The sequence below is a fragment of the Furipterus horrens genome, unplaced genomic scaffold (assembly GCF_987537825.1).
Source record: "Furipterus horrens unplaced genomic scaffold, mFurHor1.1.pri manual_scaffold_9, whole genome shotgun sequence".
In the NCBI taxonomy this organism is placed as follows: Eukaryota; Metazoa; Chordata; class Mammalia; order Chiroptera; family Furipteridae; genus Furipterus; species Furipterus horrens.
The window spans coordinates 36,860,115-36,871,537 of NW_028327179.1; the positions used below are offsets into that span (position 1 = coordinate 36,860,115).

Here is an 11,423-nt window from a genome sequence, read left to right on the forward strand (position 1 = left end):
TATTTTATCAGCCTATTTATTCACTTTTTTAAATGATATTATAAGGCTCTTTCTATATGTATAGTCCTTCTTAGATTTACTAAAGAGACTAATCTTGTCTTTATAGAGAGGACCCTGTCTTATCCTTCTTTGGTATACCTCACAGTACCTAGCACAGCTCATGGTATATAGCAAATCCATGATCAGTGGTAGCTGAAAGATTTCCTAATATATATATATTTTGAGTTTACAACCTCCTTTGTAGCATCTTTATTTTTCTACCGGGTACATGAACAGTATGAACTTGGGTCAGAAAAATCAGCTATACTGAAACACTTCAGCTAATTGTAAAACAGGGGTGAGGAGGACACAGAGTGGAAGTGGCAATTCCAGACTAGCTTCTTCAAAGGGCTCATGGTCTAAGCCCGTGACCAGAGGGTGCTTTGGGCAGAACTGTGCAGTGTAGAATCTGGTGAGGAGGGACAAGAACGACAGTCACAACAGGGACTGCAGCCCAGCATGAGTTTATTGGCTTATGGTGTCACGCTCCTGCTTGATGAAGCTGATGAGCCCATTGGTGGAAGAACCATGAGAAGTCACTGGGCTGTTACCATCAAGCTCAGGCTCAATTTTCTCAGCCAGTTGCTTTCCCAGCTCCACTCCCCATTGGTCAAAGTTGTTGATGTCCCAGATGATGCCCTGAATGAATATCTTGTGCTCATACATGGCAATCCGGGCTCTGAGAAGAATGGTGTGAGCTTGCTGAACACAGTAGAGTTGGCTGGATGATTTCCTTCAAAGACCTTCCATGGCAACAGCTTCTCCAAGTCCTCTGGACTCTTTCCTGAAGCCTGGAGCTCCTTTTGAGCCTCCTCTGTTGACTTCCCCCTCATCAGGGCCTCAGTCTGGGCCAAGAAGTTGACCAGGAGGATCTTGTGATGCAGATCCTTCCTTATTGGGTGTTGAGTCTGGACCGGGATGAGGAAGTCACAGGGTATTATCTTGGTACGTTGGTGGATGAGCTGGTAGAAGGCATGCTTCCCATTGGTCCCTGGCTCCCCCCACACACAATGGGGGCCCGTCTGATGGTCCACATGGGTGCCGGACTTGGTGATGTACTTCCCATTGGACTCCATGTCACCTTGCTGGAAATAGGCAGCAAAGAGGCGCAGGTACTGGTCATAGGGCAGCATGGCATGCATCTCACATCCAAAGAAGTTGATGTACCAGATACCCAGCAAAGCCAGCAGGACAGGGGTGTTCTTCTCCAGGGGTGTCATGTGGAAGTGCTTGTCCATCCAATGAGCCCCTGAGAGCAGCTGCTCAAAGTTGTCAAATCCCATGTGTAGGGCAATAGAAAGTCCAATAGCTACTAAATGGTTACTTCTTGTGGAAAGTATTACTGACATATGTGATGATATGAAAGACTCATGTTGAATAGACACTGCTCAATATTTTTCCCACTGAAGCAACAATGAAATCCAAGTTCACGGAGTGCCTAGTTATACTGGTATACTCTGTGCAATTTGTAAAATGGGGGTTACAACTGTACCTGAATCAGAGGGTTGTTGTGAGGTTTAAATAAGTCAATATTTGGAAAGCATTCAGAAGAGCATCTGACACATAAAGCATTCTATATAAGCATTTTATGAGTAGCTCCATTAGTATTATTATTCTTCACTGGCCTTCCAGAAATAGGTTTGTTTGAAGGAGTAAATACAATAATATATCTTTTATTCTGCATTGCTGGTGAATAATGTCTTCTAAATTAAGAAAGTTTACTGTCTTTAGGTAGTCGATCAGTCAATCCATCACTCAGTATTTATTGAACACCTGTTGTGTGCCATACACTGTTCTCTAGTAGTAGAGTAATGCAGAATTGAAGAAGAGACAGCCCCCTTCAAGAAGCTTATACTCCAATAGAAAAAGCAATACATCAGTACATCAATTTTTTTTAAAAGATAATTTCAGGTAATATGTATCATAAAGAAACTTAATTATGTAATATGACATATAGTGACAACCTGAAAGGTGGCAGAGATTGTTTGAGCTACAATCATTAAAGGATAAAAGAAAAGTTAGCTGAGACCAGAATGAGGAGGCAGTCACTTGTAGATCGAAGCAGAGACCTTTCCAAGTGGAAGCAGAGAAAATACAAAAAGCAAACATATTACAATGGGAACAAATGTTCAAGGTTGGTATGTTAAGTCATTACTTGAATGTTGTCAGATATGACCTGGTGGAAAGAGATAAACCAGTGACTGGGGAAATAAAGGGGATCAATTGCAGGAGTGAAGCCTTTATGAAGGTAGCATAGGCTGGGATCCAGAGTATATCTGCAGAGAGGGGATTCAGATGTGGGCTAAGAGACTTGGCAGAACATCAGTATGAATACGGTGGTAGGAAGATTAGAAAGTGGTGAGATCATAACCTGTGAGTGTGTAGAAAGGAAGAAGAGAAGTTTTAGAGTTAGAACTGAACATACTTGGTGGTTACAGTAGGATGACACTTAGCGTGGGGGCCTTTGACACATGTGGTCATAGTTTGGAAATGATTCCAGCCGAAAACAATTGTTTGATCTTTCTCCAGCAACATCCAGCTGCTTGAATGGAGGTGAAAAGGAGACAGTTGAGTGAAATCAGGTTGAGATTTTGCCAAGCAAGGGAAATGGACAAAGGGATGGCCAAGCAAATCAAGAAGCATTTGCAAGAAAATAGTCATTTTATACACAAAATCTCCACTGGGTAAGAAGGGAAGTGAGCAGATGGAGGAAGGAAGAGCAAGCGATGAATATAAAAGATGGATGACAAGGGCAGGGACTGGAGGTTTTGAAGAAGTTAGACACTAGCAAGACAGAGATAAACAGGGTGAGTTTGATGGACAAGAGTTAATGATTTGAAATGAGATGTCTGAAAGGAAAGTGTGGCAGTTGTTAGTCATGAAAAGGTGGATGTGGCGGCCATGTGAGCAGTCTCTAAGGAAGAAGGAAGTCAGATCAGGATCAACAACTGACTCTAAAACTTTTAATACAATCATTTTGGGTAGAAATACAATTAAAATGGTTTTTATACCGTTTCTTCAATTATTTGAATAGGCAAAACATAATTTTTCCTGGTCATAATAGGGTTACCAATATAAAAATAAATTATTATGACATAGATGGTAATCCCCTCAGCATTTCCTGATTTTTTTGCCCCTGCAATGAATTATCCCATACACCTGTATTTGTAGTCCATGGGTCTGCTATTTAGAGTTTTCCTGTCTGTTCTTTTGTTCTTTTCAGGTGTAGTAACCTGAAAAGTAGACTTCTTAGAATTAACTAAAACATCCCTGAGTGATGGCCTTAAAGGCCCACCTACAATCCAAGTCCATGAACTTGACTGAATCAATTTGAATTTCTTAGGTGTCCTTTACTAGGCTTCCCTCTTTCTGATCAAATAAAGCTTCATCCTTTGAAGAGGAGGAGGGGGCACCAGGACTGATAGATGGTGAGTCCACCAAAATAAGTAAATAAATAAGATTTTACTTCTAGTAAAACTCTCTATTTAAATATCTAGTGCTCAATTAAAATATTTCCCTTGTTTATGAATTATTTTCTTGGGGAATAGCCATTAAGTTATGAATGACCCTGGATATCAGTTCAAAGTTAAAATATTCTGATCTAGGGTTTTAAGTAATTCTCATTTGAATGACATCAAAAATTATTACTTATCTCTCCACTGCATCCAAATATGTTTTCCCTGGTGGTCTTTCTCATGTGTAAAATCTATCATGTAATCACAGCTTTACAAAATGAAAAAAAACAAAACAAAACAAATTAAGAACATTCCCAAATAGCCACTATCGCAACCAAATCAGATATCTAAAAGGACCCAGTAGAGTAAGCCATTTATTTTGTTTTTCTTCTGTTCTTTTTTTTAATGATAAAAATATGTTTTACTTACTACAGCAGTTGAAAGCACAGTTTCACACCCCTTTTTCCTGTAGTTACTATATAAAAACTCAGATGACAGATCTGAGGAATCAGCATTCTTTCAGTGACTCCTGTACAGCTCCATAATGTGCAGAGCCAAGTCTCCACTCCCTTTCATGTAATGAATGCTGGGACATCCTTCCGCAGCCTGTTTACAACTCCTAACTCCTGGGACTTAGGAAGCAATATCTCACCACAGAGACACTGCCAGAAAGGCCCAGGAACTCTATTATATTTTCACAAAATGCTATTGCAGACACAGGAGATATGGAATTGAAAACGAAGTAATTAAATGAAAAGGTTAGAGACGAAAAGGACACCTGAAAAAAAAAAAAGCAGCTCCCTGGGAATAGGAAGAAATAAAGTTGCTAGAAGCATTTGGCCTTTTCTGAACAATTTTATCACAAAAATGTTTGGCAATCAGTAGAGGTGGCTACTTGAGCATTCCACTTTAGCTAGTGAAGCACAGGTGTAATCTCATCAATATATTTTTTACATGAATGGTTTCAAAGACCTTAAATTTCTACAAACCTCCTTTATGGGTTTCTATCAGTCCATCGCACTTCCTTCAAACGACTCACTCATTCACTCAACAATATTTATTGAAATATTTCAAACAATATTGGGGGGGAAGAAACAATGTTTTATAACCACTTACAATAATACTTAGAAGTTTTCTTACCAGAATGAAATGTGTTTTAGAAAAGTTACTGACTTAGTTGAAGGAGGAAGGGGCGTAACAAGCAAAAGTCACGGTGTTTTCAAAAAGTATAACAATTCAGTGAAGATTATACATCCATAGATGTTGCCCTAAGTTTTGCTTGTTTTTAAATAATATTTATTTTAATTATAAAGGAATAGACTTCCGGCCAAGATGGAGGCTTAGACAGACATGCTCGGCCTCCCTCTACAACTAGAGAGGAATACAACTACTTCAAAACAAAAGATAACTAGAAACTCCAGAAAATAAAACTACACGGAAGCCCAACGTATGAAGTTATAAACCAGCGGCGCTCTTTGGGCAGGTAAGAGCGAAAGTGGGTGGTGCTGTTTTCGGTCGCACCAGGGACAGCGGTGGGGAGAACAATCCCAGCGGCAGGGAGAACAATCCCAGCGGCAGGGAGGACAATCCTGGCTGCAGTGAAACCCCCACGGCTCGCAACCCCAACGCTGGGAGAAGCAGCCACCACATCGCCTTGAACAGTGAGGCCCAGAGGGCGGGAGGATGGATCCCGGTCTCCTAGCGGAATAACTGTGTGAATCCATCTTGGACCCCCGCCCCCACACAAAGCGCCATAGGGCTGCGAAATAGGTTGCAGATCGCCACTGGTCGCTGGGCAGTGACGACAAGGCACCACAGCGCAGCGAGAAAGGTTGCGGATTGCCGCCGGTCGCTGGGTCGTGACGAGTACACAGGCACTGCCCCCTATAGCCTGCACAAGAAAACAAAACGCATCTGTCAAAATGAGGCAGACAACTATAGAAATCCCGGTGGCGCAGCTCACCAGGCAACAGATGAAGAATCTGACAGATGAACAAATAAGAAACCTGTCAGAGGCTCAGTTCAGGGCCATTGTTATCAGGTGGCTTACAGAATTAACAAAAGATCTGGAAAAAGATGAGAAGGAATTGAAAAACACTCATACTGAAAGGAACAAAACCACATACGAGACAGATGGTGAGGAAATAAAATCCAGAGTTCAAATCAACAAACCAGAACACAAAGAAGGAACAGTCAACCAGTGCAGAGAGAAAAAACGGGAAGAAAGGATGATGAGAGGATCAGAAACCTCTGGGACAGCTATAAGAGATCAAACATACAAATTATCGGATTGCCAGAGGGCGAAGAAGAAGAACTAGAAATTAAAAAATTAAGTGAAAATATAATAAAGCAGAACTTCCCAAACTTGGGGAAGGAAATAGACTTACAGGTCCAGGAAGCACAGAGAATTCCAAAAAAACTGGACCCAGGGAGAACCACTCCAAGACACATTATAATCAAAATGTCAAAAGTTAAAGATAAAGAGAGAATCTTAAAAGCAGCAAGAGAGAAGAAAAGAATCATGTACAAAGGGGTCCCAATTAGACTATCAGCTGACTTCTCAAGGGAGACCCTGCAGGCAAGAAGGGACTGGCAAGAAATATTCAAAGTAATGAAAATCCAAAACCTACAACCATGAATACTCTATCCAGAGAAATTGTCATTCAGAATAGAAGGGCAGAGAAAGTGTTTCCAGGACAAAATAAAACGGAAAGACTTCATTAGATCCAAACCACTGTTATATGAGATGTTAAAGGGACTGGTTTAGAAAAAGGAGGATCAAAACTATGAACATTAAAATGAAAACTGCATCACAACAAACAACAACAGAAGCTAGGGAATTGAAACAAAGGCAAACTAAATAGGCAACAAGAGTGGAAAAAGAACTATAGGTATGGGAAACATATTGGGGGGAGGTCAGCAGGGAGGGGGAACAGGGAGAGGGAGGGAGATGATATAGGAATTAAGGAGCATGGTAGGAGGGAATGGAATAGACAGAGAAAGGTTGAGAAGAACTATATGCACAACTAATGGACATGGTCTAAAAGGGGGGACCATTGGAGGGAGGGGGGCCACCAGGTGGAGGGGAGAAGAGGGAAGGGAAATTGGGACAAATGTAACATTATAATCAATAAAACATATTAAAAAAATAATTATAAAGGAATAAGTTTTAAAACAGGAAATAAATATAGGCCAGTTTATTATGCCATTTTGGGACACTGTTATATGCCAGTCACTATTCTAGGTGTTACATATACAACAGATCACAAATTACACAAAAAATTCTTTGTTCTCATGGTGTTCACAATCCAGAGGGAAAGACAAACCACAAACATAAGAAATAATTCAATTACAGTGTGTTAGAAAGTTGTGAGGACTGAGGGAATAAAGCAGAGAAAGGGGGAGCAAGTGAAGGGAACTAGGCGTACGTATGTGTCATTTTTAATAGGATTGCCTTCACTGCTTTATACTGAATGCTCTCAAAGTTACATTGTTACGTGAAAAAAGCAAGATGCAAAAGAATGGGACTGGTAGGCTACCACTTCTATTTGGGGGAAGGGGGCCTTAAATTTTTTTTTTCTATTAAATTTACTGGGGTGGCATTGGTTAATAAAATTACATAGTTTTCAAGTATTCTATGATACATCATCCGTATACTACATTATGGGTTCATCACCCAAAGTCAAATCTATTTCCATCATCATACTTCTACATTTGACACCCTTTAATACCTCCCACTTGTGTTTTTTAAGAATACCTGCTTTCACTTGCCTAGTCTGTCTCTGTAAGGAGCCCAGTAAATCATCAACATGGCTGCCTCCAGGTAGGAGAACTCAGTGTCTGGGGAAATATACTTTTTAATGTAACCCCTTCATAGCTTGAATTTTGCACCTGTAAATTAATTTTTCAAATATTTTAATTATTTAAAATGAAAACTTCATTTCATTTATTTCATTATTTTCCTTTTCCTCTTATGACTTACTTTATACTTATCTCATTTCTAATTCTGTTGGAAGGTGAACAGGTCAAGGAATGAAGCTACATTCACTCTAATTATTTTCCCCTCCTTTGTATGTGAGAATCCCACTAACCTTTCTTTACTGGCACTAGGCACAGACTGGTAGGACGCTGGAACTGTTTACCAATAATACTTCCAGTACTAACAGTAACCATCACCCACGGTTGAATTGACTTAACTAAAATGTTTCTCCATCTCTTCAAACTACTTTGAACATCATGTTCTTTGATAACATCATGGCTAAGTGACCTCCTCTAAGGTTGGCAAGTGTGTCTTGGGTGATGTCCAGTTTTCTAGTGGTGATTAATCAGTTCATAGCCCTGTCCTGGCCCCAGGAGTTTCCCAAATTAACAAAAGACTTTGAGGTTCAGAGTCAGAGATAAAGAGGACAGAGACTTTTTTTTCTCATTTCCAATTCCCATAAGTAGCTGCCTCTCACTTCCAGTCAGTGACTTTTTAAAATATTTTTACTCACTCATCTTACACATATACTCAACTATTCTACTTTTACCTTCTTGTGAATTTCTAATGACAGACTTAGGTTCTTTAAGGCATGTATTATTTTTAAACTCTTTATTGTCATTCCTGACATCATCACTTAACCCACTCTCCAATACTGCCAGTGTCTGGTATATTTTCCCATCAGGACTTTTCTTGGGTACAGGTGGGTGGTAAAATCTTGTTTGAATTTGCTTCCTGTTCTGTGTTGGAAGGAATCCTAGACATTGCATAAAGCCAGGTTATTGGCCTGGGTTTCTTTACTGTACCTTTTGCAGTTTCTCAGTTCTACAGGAGTGGGGGAATTCTCTTAGCCCTTTTTCAGTAGAGTAGGAAAGAAGTAGGAAGAGAAGTTTTCTGGGACAAACTAAATTTCCAAGTCTACCAGGAAGAAGCTGAGAAAGTTCTGCTCTTGCCAGTGTGGCTCAGTTGATTGGAGGGTCACCCTCAAACCCAAAGGTTGAGGTTTTGATTCCAGTCAGGTCAGGGCACAACCCTAGGTTGTGGGATCAATCCCTGGTCCAGGCATTTATGATTCCTCATTCAGGTGCATATGGGAGGCAACCAAAGGAGGCAACCAATAAATGCTTTCTCTGAAATCTGTGTTTTTCTCTCTCTTTTCCTTTCTCCCTTAGAAGCAATATGGAAAAAAGTATCCTCCGGTGAGGGGAAAAAGATAAAGAAGGAAGAGAAGAAGAAGAAGGAGAACGGGAGGAGAAAGAGGAGGGGCAGGGGAAGAAAAAGAAGAGAAACTTCAGCCAAAGAACATCTATGCATAACCCACAGACACAGACAGCACTGTGGTGATGGCCAGTGGGAAAGGTGGGGGTTGAGGGGTGGGTGGAGGCAGGCAAAGGTGAGGGCAGAAATGGGGACATCTGTAACCAGTGTCAATAATAAAAATAAAGGGGAAAAAAGAAATTGATTGTTTACCTAAATCCCACACCTGCTACAAGAAAACGCGAAAACACTTCTTTAACAATAAAATTATACCCTCATTCTGACTGTACACCATGACAAAGCCACCTCAGTAGTAGTATGATTAGAGAAGCAAGCCTGAGCAGGGGCCCTTCTCATTTTACCCAATCCCATCTTATTAGGCAGGACTATGTAAATAACAGACACCCAATTATTGACTCATGTAACTATAGGGCCCTCTTCAGGTATGGAGTTCCAATAATTTCAGAAATCTGTTTGCTCTCCTTTCTCTTGAAGTGGCTTCCTCCTCAGGTTGGCTCTCTCTTCACAGCTACTAGGTTTACATTCTAGCAGCTCAACAACCTTCCCTAAAGAGTGTGTTTCTTTCTGGGTTGTTTCAGGAAAGATTCCTATTGGCCCAACTAAGGTCATATGTCACCACTGAACCAGTTACTGTGGACAAGGCTGTGTGCTTTAATCAGTCAGGCCTAAGTCATGGGTCCATTCCTGAAGCCCAGTGGTACGGTCACTTCCACCTGCACCACAAGGACTGAGATTGTGAAGGATATTTCTCAAAGGAAAATTAAGATATGATTAGCAGAAAGGGAAATGGATTCTGCAAGGCTAGGAAAAGAAAAAACCAGGGAAGCCCCAAGGGGCAATATTTAAGGAGACACTCATTTTCTGGTTCATGTAGGGTCAATTTGAGATTGAGGATGTAGCAGGAAAAACTTCAGGGCACAGAAAATCTGGAAATCTCAAAATAGGAGTTATTTGTTGATGTGCAACATCTGAGAAGGCTTATCCGGAGTTCTGATAAAGCTTCAGGGAGAAGGGTGAATCCTGCCAAGGCAAGTCCTTGGGTATTTGGGTTGCTGACATTTTTGAAAGCTTAAATTTCCCCTACAGCACAGGTTTACAGAAACGCTGGGAGAGTCATGAATTGTGTGTCCCTCCTAGGGCCAAGGGAAAAATCAATTACACCACCGGATAAATAAGTCAAATATCTCTTAAGTTTGGTACCAATAAAGAAAATTTTTTCTCCTTCATATTCCAGTAACTTAATCATCTTTTTCTGGGACTCTGGTTACCTTTGGCAAAGAAAAGAGCTTATATAACTGAAATACAGCTGCCTCTCATAATAATCAGGTTTTCAATTATTTTGTCCACTTAATAACAATAAGTATATAAGGCAATGGTGCTATTATTAGTTGGAGGCTACTTTTGGAAATATGATTGTCTATTAAGTCAGCTTATAATGGGTACATACACAACCCAGAAACCAGAGTGACCTGGTCCACAAACTACAATTACCTGCTGTGGGTGGCACATATATCCCCATGATGGGATGGCAGCAACCTTGGAATTTACAACTCACTCTCCTGTTAGGGAGCAGCCATCTATACAAAACGGCTCCCATGGGCTGTGCCTACAAGGAAAGGATATGATGGCTAGAAGGTCTGGTGCTGTGTTTTCACAGTAATTATTTGCTTATATTCCATTGACAACTAACACAACAGCAACCTGGTTTTAAGTATGAGGCTCAATGTAGTAAGAATCAAGTTTCTGTGCCCACAAGGCTGAGAGCCTGATGCTAGGCCAGGGGTAGTCACAAAACTGTATTGACCAAATGTGAGGCCTCTTAGGGACACACCGGAGGCCTTATTTCCTAGTTACATGCCCCAGTCTCACTTTGTCAGTCTTCAAACTGGGGAAACTGCTGCTATAAAATCAATAAGTACATTTTAAGTTCTTCCTTGCTCCAGGAATAGTACCAGAGGACTTTTTTGCAAGCAATAATAGGGTAATGGGCGGTAGACTTGTCATTGAGTGTAATATGTATTGAGCTTTGCACTACATGTGGTGGGGAGCTCCAGGCTGAAAAAATGGGGTGTCAACTCTCAGAGCCTATAGTTCAGGCCAGGAGATACACACAAAATAACTCTTTTAAGAGGCAGTTTGTCCTACTGCTGTATTAGAAACATAAACTATGCTACATGGAACAAGAAAAGATTAATTACAACTAGTGACTCAGAGAAAACTTCTTGAAAGACATGGAATCTGTGCTGACTCCATGAGATGCTCTGGGCAGAGTTGCAATCCCAGCAAAGGGAAAGTTGACTCAAAAGTACTGGAACAGGCCTCCCGTGTGGCTTACAATCTGGACCTTGGCAAGTGTGCCATGGAACTTAAGACCAGATAGCTGGGTGAAAGACAAATTGAGAGGACTCTGGGCTCTCGACCAGAGTTTGGGAGTGCAGGGGTGCTTTGCCTCATAGGTCATCATCATTAGTTAAATCTTAAACTGCCATAGCTGTGGCTTTTGAGCTTCCCCAATAAAGAAAGAGATATCAATCCAAGTATACAATATATATTATTGCATATTATTATGCAATATTATATATTTATAGATATATATATCAACAATAAGGTATTATCACCATCCCTCTCTTTCATTCGGTTTTGAACCGTTTAACTCTACCTAAATTAAAACT

At 40.6% G+C, this 11,423-nt stretch overlaps 1 pseudogene; it reads right to left on the minus strand.

Moving 5' to 3' along the window:
* Window positions 1–504: 504 nt before the first annotated feature.
* Window positions 505–1,388, minus strand: LOC150001603 (glucose-6-phosphate isomerase pseudogene; annotated as a pseudogene).
* Between the last annotated feature and the right edge of the window lie 10,035 nt (window positions 1,389–11,423).